This window comes from Diadema antillarum, unplaced genomic scaffold (assembly GCF_040938485.1).
Source record: "Diadema antillarum isolate AM-2024a unplaced genomic scaffold, OU_Dant_1.0 seq00001042_RagTag, whole genome shotgun sequence".
Taxonomy (NCBI): domain Eukaryota; kingdom Metazoa; phylum Echinodermata; class Echinoidea; order Diadematoida; family Diadematidae; genus Diadema; species Diadema antillarum.
The window spans coordinates 1003712-1019037 of NW_027271873.1; the positions used below are offsets into that span (position 1 = coordinate 1003712).

General features: G+C 38.5%; 1 protein-coding gene across 1 annotated transcript in view; it reads left to right on the forward strand.

The window, feature by feature from the left end:
* The window catches only part of LOC139743030 (tetraspanin-18B-like), a 64396-nt gene that overhangs the window by 21641 nt on the left and 27429 nt on the right, over positions 1 to 15326 (forward strand). Inside the window, exon 2 of the mRNA XM_071653534.1 lies at positions 13902 to 13969. The gene's annotated coding sequence lies outside the window, so the exon portion shown is untranslated. The remainder of the gene's footprint in view (positions 1 to 13901; positions 13970 to 15326) is intronic.

Consider the following 15326-nt stretch of genomic DNA (forward strand, 5'->3'; position numbering starts at 1 on the left):
AAAGAATAGTAAACGAAAGATATTGAATATATGTACAGATTGGAAGATGAATGTCTAGGTAGAAAGATAGATATATCGACTGGGAAAGAGAGATAGAAAATTAGAAATATTGAATTTATGAAGAGATAGATAGAGAGATGAATGGGTAGATAGAAAGATAGATATATTGACTGAGAAAGAGAGGGATAGAAAATGGGAGATATTGATTATATGAAGAGATAGAGATATGAATGGGTGGATGGAAAGATAGATATACATTGTACAAACTTGTATATTGACTTAGAAAGAGAGGGATAGAAAATGTGAGATATTGAACGTATGAAGAGATGGAGAGCTGAACAGGTATATAGAAAGATAAATCTATCAAATGGGATAGAGAGGGAAAGAAATGAGAGACTAGGCAGGTAGATACCACCACCACCACCGCTACTACTCTTCTACTACTACTACTACTGCTACTACTACTACTACTACTACTACTACTACTACTACTACTACTACTACTACTACTACTACTACTACTACTACTACTACTACTACTACACAACTACTACTTAACTACTACTACTGCTACTACTACTTAGTACTACTACCACTAATGATGATAATTTGAGGGCATGCTGTGGCTTTAGCCTATGCCCTGTCGAGATTCATAAAGAGATGAACATTTCCAGACTGGTAGGAATCTATGCATAATTTTGTGACATTACGTGACGTCATAATCACAAGCAATAATAATGAAGAAAGGTGCCTGTCAGCCTTACGCCTAGTTGATAAAATCAGCGATGATGTCATAATAGGGTGAATTTATTGTGGGAGCTCTGAGTGCATCCTTTTTATAAAACGCATTGTCGTTTGTACTGGTACTTGTAAAATTCTTTGCAACATTCGTAGTAATTCGAGGGCATGCATTGGGCTTTATCCTATCTGATGCCATCTTGGGTTTCATGAACATAAAGACTGGTACAGGTGTATTAAAACCTTTGCTCTGCCTGTAGTGATTTTGCGACAAGATGAAGAATTTGGAAAAAACGACAACTCAAAACCAGTCAATTCACACACCACATACCAGACATCAACTAGATCAGCACAATGAATGCAATCTAACTGTAGCTGCATGCAAAAGTCCTTTGGAGGGAATGTATAGGTAATGACTAGACACCACAAGGGCCTGGCTCCACCCCATTACATCCTTCCACCGGCTCCACAGGGTCGGGACCATATCGTAATATTCATAGCTGTTGCTTGGGTTAAGAAACAAACAACATATAGTTGAATTGTTTTCAGATCTGCATGAATGTATGAAATGCCCTTTCTTGGAAAGTTTGCAGACAACCTGCTGTGATAGATTTGTTAAGTTAGTGACACACTCTGCAATGTCCACGATTCATTTTGTTCCATTACAGTTACAATATATTTTGACTTCCATCAATGAAGTGAACCTGTTAAACTTTAAATAGTTATGCAATATTGCAAGATTGAATGGCATATTTTTCTGATTGATGAAATAACATTCTATTGAAAATGTTTCAGCTTCCAAAATGAATTAATCAGTCAAAACTGAATTGGCAACAAAATGACGGAAAATTTCAATTTTGAATTCTGACTTGTAATGGATTTCCAATGTGTAATGTTTGCAGGAGTGGTGACATTTTTACTCTAGCAAGGTATATAAACTTTACAGAAGTGTCTTTTAAGTCAAATCCCTTATTATTTTGTACTGTTGTCCATTATACAAGCTCTGATCATCTGATGTACACTTGAAGTAATCACACACAGATGTACACACATACTCACACACACACACACACACAAGATATATGAACGGGTATTTTGGCTGGAAATTATGTAATGAATGCCTAGATGCGTTAAAATGGAACATTCAATTCACGTCACCAGCCCTCACAATTCAATCTGCAAATGTCACAGCCACTTTAGGTTTCATCTGTCATGGTCACTGCATGGGGCCTAGAGATCTGGTATTGTTGATTTCCAGCTTCGATGTGAGGGGAGCTATTACTCCATTTTAATTACAACATGCCAGATAGCAGGATCAATGTAAAAGGCTTGTCAAGTGTGTTACCGTCAATTCAGAGAAAATTTCCACATTTGTGCTCCCCCTCTGTAGATGATTGAAAAATGACAAATCAAATGAGTGTTGGCAGTGATGGGTAGACCTACATTCAGATTTCATTATCCAGGAGATATATTATTTGTCACATTCATCATGCTCATTGTCTTGCTGTGACTAAATATGAATAAACAAAAAATGTGGAAAATTTTCTGCCTTTAGCCAGATATTTTTTTTTTCTGTTATGCATTCCATCATGTAATGCTTTGAACAGGGGCTGTATTGTATCATCAGTCTTTGCACATACAGCATTAATTGTGTGTAGTTATAACTTCACCCATGCATAAAGTCTTGTTAGGTGGGAAGCATAAGGTGTAATGAAGTTAATTTGTGCCTGAATTACAGCGTAACAGATCTAGTCTTTGAACAAAGCATTTAAAATGAAACGAATGATGAGGTAATTAGATTGCTCTTGAACAAAAGGGCTCCACCGACAATAAGTTAAGCCCCCGCATATGATGCTGGTACGTGGCTGATGTTTCATTTGTTATCGTCATTGGATGTGGTATTTTTCGTGAGGAAATCTGATGAATGCATAAATTCCGCCCATCGGTCTGCATACGAGTAAAATGAAATCTGCACAACAGACCCAGGAAACCACTGTGGTATAACTCATTAGAAATGTAACCTTCAGTATAACCTTCCACTGCCGAATGGCACTAAACAATAGAGACTGAAAATAAAGGGCAAAACAGTGATGAAAGGGTCAAAATAAACACACGGGAATTACAGCGAATGAATTGAAAGCATACCACAACAACAAGAAGAAAAACAACAACAAAACACATTCAGCAATATTGCTGACATATAGAGCTTTAATGCAAGGATGAATAGGGAAGAAGATTAGGTCAGAGAGGGCTACATAGATTAAAAACAATCTCAAGGAAAGAAGGATAAAGAGTACAATCAACCTCCATGAAAAAAAAAAGAAATGAAACAGGAGATAACAAAAGCCATGAGAATTAAGAGAAAGATTGATATAGATACAACAACAAGAGGCATAGAAGCAGATGAAGAAATGAAAAACAAAAGGTATGTGCAGGTAGATAACAACTTTATTTGTTTTTAGAAAACTATGAGAGAGAAAGATAAGAAAAGGGAGAGAAATGGAATGGATCTAAAAAGACCTGTAACCTACAGACGTCATTATGATGTGAAGGAGAGGAAATGGTAATTTTTCACCCCCCCCCAAAAAAAAAAATAGAAGAATTGATCAGGTTAGACACCCTACCAGTGTTTGTGTGGTTATGGAGGTAGTTACCCCTTGTTCAGACGCAAGCCACTTTATACCAAAACTTGATAAAGAAACGATGTATATCATCGTATAGCTGACAGACCGTTCAGTCGCCAATTTTAACCATTCCGGAAACACGTTGTATATAGATGTGCAGTTTCTCACTGTGCATGTTGTTATGGTCATGAGTGACAGGTACGAGGTCACCTTTCGCACTCGCTCTCATTAAGCTCTGCCCAGTTATACCATTCTATGGTCGCCATATGTTTGAATGCACAATGGACACGATGAAATGCTGATTCGTTATCAAGTTCTAGTTCGAAACGATGCTCTGACCGTCGTTTCGCTATACGTCGTTTCGTTATACATCGTTTCATTAGTCAGCGTTCAGACGTACAAATTCATTGAATAGCTATACCGTTTTGGTATAACTGTACCGTTTTAATATAGATTTTCGTGTCTGAACACCCTGTTATTCGTGATATGGCGGAAGAGGTTGAAATCTCGTCATAGTCCCAAGTACATTTTGTGGTGTGGCCAGGCAAAGTCCAGCGGAAAAACCCAAGGCTAGTTCATTGGTGCATCAACTTGACACCTTGAAAAGTTTGTTGGCCTGGTCATTGGGAGTTGTGTTGAGCTTTCATTTTCATGGAGGTTTGATTAAACAAGAAACTCTTAAATTTCAGAAGCACGCTTGTTTGTATTCAAATATCATTACTGCTAGGCTACAAGCAAACTAATCTTGCTACAATTGTTTCTACCACATTCTGTAAAACCAGAAATTGTCATAAATTCTGTGAGGAGCTATTATTCACAAAAGTAAAATGCACTCAAAAAAGTTTTTGTTTAACAATCCACTGTATACACATACACAAATGTAGTATACCGGTCTGTAATTTCTATTCATGGTTATGTTCTGTGCTGTGAAAAAGGCAGTCAGCTTCAATTTGCTAAAGTTTCATGCCCCAAATGTTTCTGATTTTACAGTATATACTTTTGATTGCCCTTTAGTCCTGAGCAAGGCAATTTTGTGAGTTTTGAAAAGTGCCTTCACATCATTATCTACCCATAATGATGGCACCTTGGTGATTTTGAACAAGTCATTTTCTCACTGCTCACATACAAAGCTTCTGTGGTGTATACGGAAATACTAGCTGTACTGCACGAACAGAGCGAAAAACTGGCCTCGAAAAGAGTGAAAGTGCGTGTCGAGTTGAGTGGTCGTATACCTGGTGCAATGCCAAGATATAATGTATCTGTATTAATGGAGGAGGGGGGGGGGGGGAGGGGTGGGGGGTAGGTGAAGGCTTGTGTGTTATCAATAATAGATGTACACAGTACCGGTATACTGTAGCTTCTCAAAGAGAGAGTGCGTTGGGGGCCAGTGGGTGTATTAGATGGTCGTGAACCAGTGAACCATCCCTTCATAGTTGGCATGTTGTATCCATTACCGGTATCTATGTACATCTGTGTGTGTGTCCATCTGCATGCCCGTAGGTGAGCGTGTATCTCGTAAAAATTGCAGCGCAAGGAGATAATGCATATTAACAGGAAACCGTTTTGAGGATACAATATACGTGTATGTTAGCTTCCCCTTGAAATCGGCATTTCATAACTGTAAAAGTGGGTATTTTCGTGAGAGTAAAAATTTGAGTTCTGGTGAGGAAGGTGAATTTTGTATGTTTTTGATAAAATGCAAAATCAAGACATTACACAGTGGGACATTAATAAGCAAAAATATTTCTGTGCTTTTATTTTCGCGCTAGTTTCTGGTCATGGGAAATGCACAAAAATTTCCACTTTTTTCAGTACAGTGTATGTTATTTCCTTCTAAACTGACATTTTAGATGCTGTTTGTTATGAGAGATTTGTGATTGAGGAAATGCAAGAAAATTTGTTGTTACAAGGAAAAAAGGATTATGTTTTTCCGAGATACCTGTTTTTTGTGACAACACATGCAGTGTTGATTTTGGTGATAATTTTTGTTGAATCTTTATCAGTATCCTCCGGTAATGCCTCTAATATTGGTTTGTGTAGCAATTTAGAGAGTATCAGATGACTCTTGTGGAATAAAACTGTCATGTTCATCTTGAACATCACAGTATTCAGGGCCAAGATATCCTTATTAAGGTTTGATACGTACAGATTGATTTGCAGATGATCCAGAATATCTCCCATCCTTCAGCTTTCAATATAATGCACCTCAGTACATTGTATATCATTACAATTCGATTTATTCTCATGTTTTATTTATTTTTTATTTTGCAAATACTTGGATGAAATCTTTTACCCCGTTTACAGTGTGAGGTGAGGCTGCGGCCGAGCCGCGGCCGAGCCCAGCCCCGCTTCAGTGTAAATGCGCAAAAGGCCAAATGCGAGGCCAAAATTGGCCTCGCATTTGGCCTCGCTCTGGAGGTGGTCTCGGCCTTTTCTCAGTGTAAACGTAAACTGGGCCAAATGCGCGGCCAATTTTAGTCTGGCTTCCAAACCGTCTGCCTGTACTATTTCGCTGTTCAGGATATTAACCCCCTCAACGTCGAAAACTAGTATAGTTTAAGGTGGTTTTGTCCTGTAAAGGATTTTTTCCTTTGGCAAAGGCCTTTGCCCGTACGGCGACTTCGTCGCCACAGAATTCATTTGGCAAAGGGTCTGAAAACCAGACAATACCAAATTACATTTGTTTACAAGCAGAGCGCCACTACGACAAAATATTGGAAGGTTTGAATCAAAAACGCGGCCGAGCCCGGCAGTGTAAACGGACAAAATTGCGGGGCCCGGCCTCGCAATTGAGGCTGGGCTCGGCCGCGGCTCGGCCCAGCCCCGCACTGTAAATGGGGCTTTTGTCTACATACTGTAAGATACGTGGTGAAATCCAGAAGTGTCAATTTAATAGTCACATGATAGTCAACTTCTGCAGCAAATTTTTGCCCAAGGCTTGATGTGTTCAATTCATTTGGATCTGGAGCGCAGAAAATGCAGTGTTTTCATAAATTCATACTATGTTGAAGGAGAAGGAATCTCGTTCATTGGTTTACTTTGAACTGATCATTATTACCTTCCATGTGTGTGCTTTCTTATCCAGATATGAAGATATGGATAGAGTAAATTCGTTTGTGCGCAAACTAGAAAACATACATTTTTAGTGATGCTTTATACAGCTGTATCATTTGTTAGTCTCTGTGTGTGTGTGTGTATCAGAGGAGAGGTATGAAAACATGTTTTTCCAAGTTTCCGCACGAATGTGCCTGAAAAAATTGCCCTTTTCCGCTGCCCACACCAATTAGAGTAATGTTGGATACGTGCTTACTGGGGAAGTAATCATCGTTTGGTGAATTGGAGCATTTGCTCTAATGTACTGAAGCTCACATTTTGATGCTACTCCCATGGCTTTGGTTTGTGTGTTTTTTTTAATGAGGTTATGTCTAATCCACATCTCTGCATGCCCGGGGGCAACTACGATTCCTGGCTGGACTAGAGTGAATAAATAGTGACATTTTGTACTTGCCTTTTTGATGTTGAGGAAGCTTGCCCCGGTGTCCACTGGGGTGAGTTAGTTTTTCTGGTATACTTCTCTTCCATCTAACAAAAATTGACTGAAAGGCATGGAGGAAGTAGGCCTATTTATTCATATGTCTTTTCAACATTTTTTTCAAATACCCTCCCAATTGAGTAAATTAAAGAGTAATAGGGAGATATAGGTGCAATACAAGTATTAAAGTGGGTATGTTGTAGTGCCCTACTGTGCTGTTTCTCTTTTTGTTCGTCATGTACATAAACATAATGCTCTTTTGAAGAAAAGTAATGATCCACTAATGGGTCCCAGGGGAAAGTGAAAAGCTTTAAATATTACTGATAATCTTCCCATAGCTGTTATCTCACTATCTGAATACTCCTTTTTTTTTTTTTTGGTATATCGTTGATATCATCATCTCTCTTATTTTTTTGTTTTGTTCAAAAACTAAGGTGAGATAAGCAATCAATTTAGATGTTCATAAATATCAGCAAGATGTGAAATACATCAGCATCAGTGCTTGGCATCATCTAGTCTACACTTTAGTCATTTGTCCCTGATTTTTTTTTAAAGATATCAATTGCTTTTTGCCAGCTCTTCTGATCCCATTTGGTAAAAACAAGAAATTGCCAGCTCTATCCAAAGCAGGATTTGCGGCACTTGTTTACAAAATATTGAAATCAAAATGTCAAGGCAGATTTTGCAGTTGGTTGTGGAATATGATTAAATTCTATATTAACATTTTAGTCAGTTTGATATGCGATGAGATGCTTGGCTTGGACTGGGGCAAAAAAGATGTTATACATCTTCAAAATGCAGCGATGTAAAGCAGAAATTAAATGACTGTACAGAAGCAGATAAATCTCCCCATGAAGCTGATACAAGTGAAATTCTGCACCCAATATCTACATGTATACACAGCGCCAAATTCCTCTTCCGTGACAGAATTTCCGTGTATACCTTTAAACACGCAGCATGTCGCTTGGCGTACTAATGAGCCATATTGTGCATTGTTAATGCCAGGGATGAGGTACGCAGGGCGTCCATTAATTACTCTCTTCCCTCTGGCCCCCCCCCCCCCCCCTCCACCAACCACCACGGCTATCGGATGCTGCAGTCAGCTGCCAGCATCAACAAATATGCAGGCCAAGGGAGGAGGAATACATCAGCAGGAGCCTCTGTGCGTCTAGATTGCCATATTCACTGGTCATGCATGACAGGACGCAATACGGGATGAGAGAGAGGGTCTCTTGTTAACCTCTAAGCTCCTAATGTGGGATGGGAATTTGTGACTATAAACCTCCCTGGTATAAACCTATTCAGTTGTAAAACACTGTAACTTATGTCAGTCATGGGGGGGGGGGGGGGTGGAAGCTTCCTAAGAAGAACAATGGATTATGTGATGAATCAGGTGCATTGCTATGCCAGTGCATTTAACTCTTTGTGTGCCACGTTCGCATGCCCGACTCAGTCGACAGCATGCTAAGTTTGAGTATTTTGCTCCAATGCACAAACCCGCCTAAACCAGTCAATAAATCGCCAAATGCCACAGTACAATGAAAGTGTATCTTGCGATTCCATTCCTGTCTCAGCTTGCATTTTATGTGGTGATTGAATCTCAAGTGGTGTTCCCTGTACTGGAATTTCAAGCAAATTCTGACTTTCTGTCACTGCTTAATAGTGCAAAAGTAATGCCTCTATTGCAATAATGTGGAACCTACCCATCATTTGAAAGAAAAATAATCATAGATTTGTCATACAATTTAACATCAAAGCAAAGCGTAGCATTTTCTCTACAACTTTGCTCACTACATGTCCAGTTCAACATAAGATCTATTTAAAGTTACATAGATTTGAAAAGCAGAATGTTTTCCCAAAGCATGACTATGTTGCACTGTCTCAGGATAATGTGGTATGCAGGGGGTTTACACCATGGTACATACATGTAAAGAGTTAATCAACTAATTGTGTGAAAGGCATACTGAAGGGTGGTGCCCCCCAGTTATGGCTGCAATTATGATAGACATTAGCATACAAAAAACCTCACCCAAACCAAACAGGGAGACCTGTAGAAGCTCGTGTCAGACCAATGCCTTTTCTGGTGTTGCTAAATGGAATTAAGTACATAAGTAGGGGCCTACTTACAGTATGTATGTAGAGCCTATGTATAATCAAGACAATAGCACTCGAACAGAAAATGCTCACAGGAATCCGGTCTGTCTTTCGTAGTGGAGTCGACCAGACGAACAAAAATTTCGCAAATCTCCTGCCAAGGCTATGTCAAAACAGAGGATATTACGCAAGAGATAGACGTGCCACAAGTCTTCAGAAAGGATTAGAAAGGTGTTTAAATCAACAAATGAGGAATTTGTGTCACCAGGGCCCTGTGTTATGGAGAAGAGTTATAATTGATTATAGTTTTAAGTCTATGGCAGCCTGTGTGTTACGGACATTTATAATCAATTTTATCTTTTGATAAAACGGAGTCCAGATTCCACTGTGTGGATTCTTGCATGGTGATTGTCCAGTACAGCGTTGTGTTTAGACTTCTTCCTTTTCTATTCTACTCCTACTCTCTTCTTCTTCTTCTTTTAACAAAGGATATAATTTTCAATAAACATAAATGTGGATTCAGTATTCAGTGAAGCACTTTCTTCGTTTTCTTTTTTTTTTTCTTTTCTTGAAAAGTAGGCCCTACATGTTCCCTTGACGTGTTGCTGAGGAATGGCAAATATTCTCTCTTCTTTTTTGAGGAGATGGAGCAAGTGCACTTTCGATGTCCTAGATAATGTATTTTTCTTTTAAAGATATATAGACTATTGGCCTACATCATTTTTTATTCTGTGACATCACAAATTGTTCCTATCCACAGAAAGGGGTGCATAGAATCACAACTTTTAAAGAGTCATAACTTTTGAATGAATTTTTTGGATTTTCTCAAACTTTCACAAATTGTTTCACTTTTTCTTTCTGCAGTTGTTAAATCTGCATGTGTGTGTGTGGGGGGAGGACTGTGTCTTTGATAAACCAGATGACATTACATCAAGAAGCGAGTGGTTTTCAGTGGTACCTTTCAATTGTGGTTATCAATGGAAGTGTGTAGGTTAAAGGGGGGGGGGGGGGGGATGAAGGGTTATGCATGATTAAAGAAACAAAAATCAAAGCAAACATTCTTTTTTTTTCTAAATTATATTCCATTATTTACATTTTTGTGAGCTTTTTTATTTTTGTTTTTGCTTGCGGTGAGTGTTCCAGATAGTGGAATCAAAGTTGTGTTCTATTTGAGCCCAATGACAGTGGTTCAGAAGGCTCTTAAATCTCTAGATAGTTATCTCATTCCTAAATTGGCAACACATTCTGAAAGATTAGAGTTCCCGGTTTTCTCTGGTGTTGACAAATTTTGTGGATTCTCTTCTGATTTTTGTGCCAATTTGATGAATTCAACCACCCCCAGCAAATATCTGTCCTGTGTAAGCTTTGCAGTGAAATCCAGAGGTGCCAAGTTGATGACTAGGTAGTAATTCATGCAGTAACCCCCCCCCCCCCAAAAAAAAAAAATAAAAATAAAAAAATGAATGAGCTCTGATTACCACTTACAGAAATAAAGCACAAGATGTCAGATAGTATTTTACAATGGTCTATCTGCAGTTGTGGTGAAAGCTGGTCATGGAAACTGAACCCCTCCCCCCCCCAAAAAAAAAAAAAAAACAAACAAACAACAACAACAACAACAACAACAACAAACAAACAGACAGACAAACAAACAAACAAAAAACATATGAGCAAAACTAACAAGATGCATACTTGTTTATCATGATAAAGAGAGTTAAAATTTTGTCCTGGGTGTTCATATTTACTCCAGTGAAAAAAAGAAAATCAATTTTTTTTTTTCATCAAAGTCTTTCTGGCTGTAAGCCTTGACCTTTAACATTTACTGAAATAGACTACTTCCTTGTTTGTGAAAAACATGAAAGATTGCTTCCTGAATTTCCTTGTGGGTTTTTTGTTTGTGTTTGGAGACTCTTTCCTGCAGCTCCAAATTTATATGCCTCGTTTTCCATTCTTGATATTGTGCAGAGTATAACTGGGGCCAGTGCAGCTGCGATGAATGTCATTGTAATAGTAGACTCCATGGTACACATTTGATACATGATGAATCTGATGGTACAGATTCTATGCACCAGAGAATGACGTTAGACGGTACCAGCTTATTCACAGACAGCAAATGGCAGGTTGAAGATTATTTTCATGACAAAGACTGCCATGCATGAGTAATTTTGTGCTATTTTTAGTCTTCTCAGAGGGTGCATTTACATTGGAATTGCAGTGAGGACGGACTGATTTTGCTACAACACGCATTTCCCATAGACACTTGCCCGAGTATACTCAATACTCGTCCTCCACATGTTCAAGCACCACAGTAATATGCTGACACCATTGTCATTTGTGGTATATGCTATGGTAATAGACATGATGGTAATGCACTTTGGGTGCATTTTATCTAAAAATTTTCTGAGGCAGAATCATGATCCTAAATACATTTGAGGCATTTTCAGGGGATATGTAAATGCAACAGTGTTTTCAGAATTATGCATCTAGAAATGAAGAGTTTGTTCGCAAAAACCGATAAGTCCAAAATTGTCAAATGGAGATATTTGCGATTAAAGATCAAGAAAAATAAAGAGAATAATAAGAAAATTTTTGCTTCTTTTGACAACAACTTCAAAAATATACCTTTATTTGTAGTGACCAATATGTCATTTAAAAGGTATTATTTTGTACTTAATGACTGAGACAGTGCTTCAAAATCTTAAAAAATGGACTTATCGGTTTTTGCAAACAAAGTCTTCAAATGCCCATTCGAAACGCCATTCAAAAGGCCTTTTGAAATGCATTTGAGACCAAGATCGCCTCTCTGCGAGTAGATAAAGTCAATGTCGTTTTGAAACGTGTTTATGTCTCTGAGCTGCCAAGGTCACCTTCCATGCAGTATACAACCCACAGGTTTACAGCACGTGCTTCAGTTGACCTCTGCTTCCGGGGTCGACCTGCACAAAGCAGCTGCTCAGTATCAACACTCGAATTGCGACTCAGTGGTTTTTAGATAAATACGGCATCCAGAGAATCATGTTAAAAACCACGTTTCAAACACCATTCCAAATGCGTTTTGAAACCTGATTCTCTTTCTTGAGTTAGATGGAAGCAGCCTTAGTAGCATTCTCATTCATGAAATACAAATTTGCCATGGTATATCTGGTATTTATAGTGGTAAGCATTTTGCATGTGTGTATTACCAACAGGAAAAGACATGTATTCTGTCAGGTCACATGAAAAATAGCCACTTGCAGTTGGTCGTATTTCGTGACAGGTTTCACACTCATATCTGGCATGCATACTTCGTGCGAACTGTGAATTACCACCCAGACATACCACTTGCAGGTTAAAAGTAAAAGGTTCTATGAATACCCATTTGTCCAAATGGGAAAAATGTTTGCCATGATCCACCTTGTCTATATTCCATGGTTACTGTGATTGCATAGGGCATATCTTTGTACTCAAAAAACCTTGATTTAAACTTCCATGGATAGTTGCTAGGCAGTCACGCCCAAAATCGGTCAAAAACCCAAAATGAAACACTCACCTGAATGTTGCTAATCTGTTTATCATTGATACCAAGAACTCTGTCATATGATTGATTTGCTGGTGTTTTTTTTTTTATAAAACCGCTTGCTTCTTAGATGAAAATTGTTTTTATCATATGACTATTCTTCTGTCCTTCTAAGGGTTACATAATGAGCTTCTTTCTTTTCTGTCCACCTGTTTATTGGATTTTGAATGCCCCACGGCCCACAAGTGGCAGGGTGCGTCTTATACCGGCCTCACAGACAGACCTGAAAAATTTGCAGGTCAAGAGGACTTTTTTCATTTCCTTGCAAGTGTTTTAATGGGTGGAGCAAGAAAATTCTGGGTGTTGTGAAATTCAACCTTCGCCAAAGTAAATGACTCATTGAAATGGTCTTGCTTGTAGGATTGGTGCAAGAATTTTAGTAGCCGTGTGGATGAAAAGAAATATCCTGCTAAATACAGTTTGCGATAATTTGTAGACCAAGCTGCGTATGGCTGAAATCTACAGGAATGATGACCCCTAGCCTTGTGTTCATGCAATGTTGTGATGTGTGTTTCGAATGACGGGATAAAAGATCTCAAGATTATATGCTCCGGCATTCAGATAATCACAGTCGTGCAAATTATCGTGCTCTTTCTCAAATAATCACAAAAATGCCATTTTATTCACAAAATTTCATTGGATTCGGATCATGTTGCTGATAGTGCTGTTTGATGAGATGTGTATGTCCATACTGTCAAAAAAAAATCTGAAGATGCATGTATGGATTGCAATGCAAATATCAAGATTTTGATCCTGCCAATTCATGTCAGTGTGAATGTCACTACTGTGATGTAAGTCAGGGGACTTGCATAACGGTCGCTGCGCTCAAGAGAGTGATTTCAAATGTTGGTAGAAATCACATGAAACTCACCAACTGGTGTGAATAGTGATACGAAGTGTGTGAGGAATGTTTATCTGTCCAAGCAAGACGTTTACATAGTTTACTGGCATTTATAAGCATCAGAAATATTTGAAGATTTAATCTGAGATGATAGCTGATCTATCACTGGATATGATATTTGATGACGAATGTTTTTTGTCTGTTGTGACTTAAGCTCCTTATCCTTGAAGATCTCATAATCTTTTGAGACATTTGCGGCAAAAAAAAAAATAACCTTTTTTGTTTTCTTGTAGTTTTGATGCAGTCCGTACCCATGTGTCTAATTTTAGAAAACCTTGAGTACTTTTTTACATTTTGATAATATATTGAATACTTGTTTGTCAAGAATTCTTTTGCACACTACTGAATAGATTCTCCGATACTGCACGTACAAAACAGTCAGCTTCAATTGAAAAGAAATTGATTCATGTCTGAGGACTGAGCATTACCTTTGTTTCCATCTTTTCTTTGTTTTAGGAGATCTGATCTGTGAAAAGGCTCGGCACTTTTGTCCTCGGCACCAATCATTCCAGTTCATATTACAGGTAACATGTCTGACAGCAAGCTTTGAGAAAACTTGTCTCTGTGTTTGGTGTAGTGTTTACGTTGTAATGTGCTCAGTGTGGTGTTTACGTTGTAATGTGCTCAGTGTGGTGTTTATGTTGTAATGTGCTCAGTGTGGTGTTTACGTTGTAATGTGCTCAGTGTGGTGTTTATGTTGTAATGTGCTCAGTGTGGTGTTTACGTTGTAATGTGCTCAGTGTGGTGTTTACGTTGTAATGTGCTCAATGTGGTGTTCACGTAGTAGTGTGCTCAATGTGGTGTTTATGTTGTAATTTGCTCAGTGTGGTGTTTATGTTGTAGTTTGCTCAGTGTGGTGTTAATGCTGTAATGAGCTCAGTGTGGTGTTAATGTTGTAATGAGCTCAGTGTGGTGTCAATGTTGTAATGTGTGCATCGTAGTGTTAATTGTTATAATGTACTCAAATGTGGTGTAAATGGAGTAATGTGCTCAGTGTAGTAGTAGCATTGTAATGTCTTCAATGTGGTGTTACACTTGTAATTTGGTCAGTGTATGTGATGTTGTTATTGTAATGTCTTCAATGTGGATTACACATGTAATGTGTTAATGTGGGTGTTACACTCGATATACACCATGCAGATTCAGATCTTACTCATTTGACATGCACTGGGAGACTGAAAAGAAAAAATGGAAAGAACAGCAACAGAGTTGTGTTCATTCTAGCGTTCTTTCTTTCTCTCATTATCGTGGGGGTAACCCCTTTGGCAAATCATTTTCTCCAAAAGAAGGCTCTTAATTGTCTAAACCAAAGGATATACATTTTAAGCTTTATTTTTTAATTCTCCTCCAACCCAAAATGTAGGACTTGTGTGTGTGTATGTGTGTGATTTTTTTTTTTTTTTATGTGCCTTTCCTGCACAGCTGATAATGACAGTGAGTGCTTATCTTACAATTGTAAATCCCCTGTTCAGGAAGATTGTGTGAACCAATATTTCCTTTCTACTGGAAGAGACTAGCGGGACATTTTGCGGTCTTAGAAAATAGACCGATACAGCGAATGTGCGTCTTCATCAGCTCGAACAGCCTGCTTCGGGAAATTAGTCCGAAAATTGACGCATGCGCACTTTGCAATATTACTCTGCCTGGCTCGCGGTTCGAAAGTGGATTTCCCTGCTCAAAATCTCCTATATCACCGTATGTACGATTCTACAACCAGGGAGGTGAGCAGTACAGCAAATTCTCTCCAAAGGGATATTAATAACGCTACTCTTTCTTCTGTCCAGTGAGGCATCTTATATGAAATTAACGAATTGCAATGTTTAAACAAATCCAAAATGCACACAATCTGCAAGAATCTTCAGCTAAGGTAGAGTGGACCAG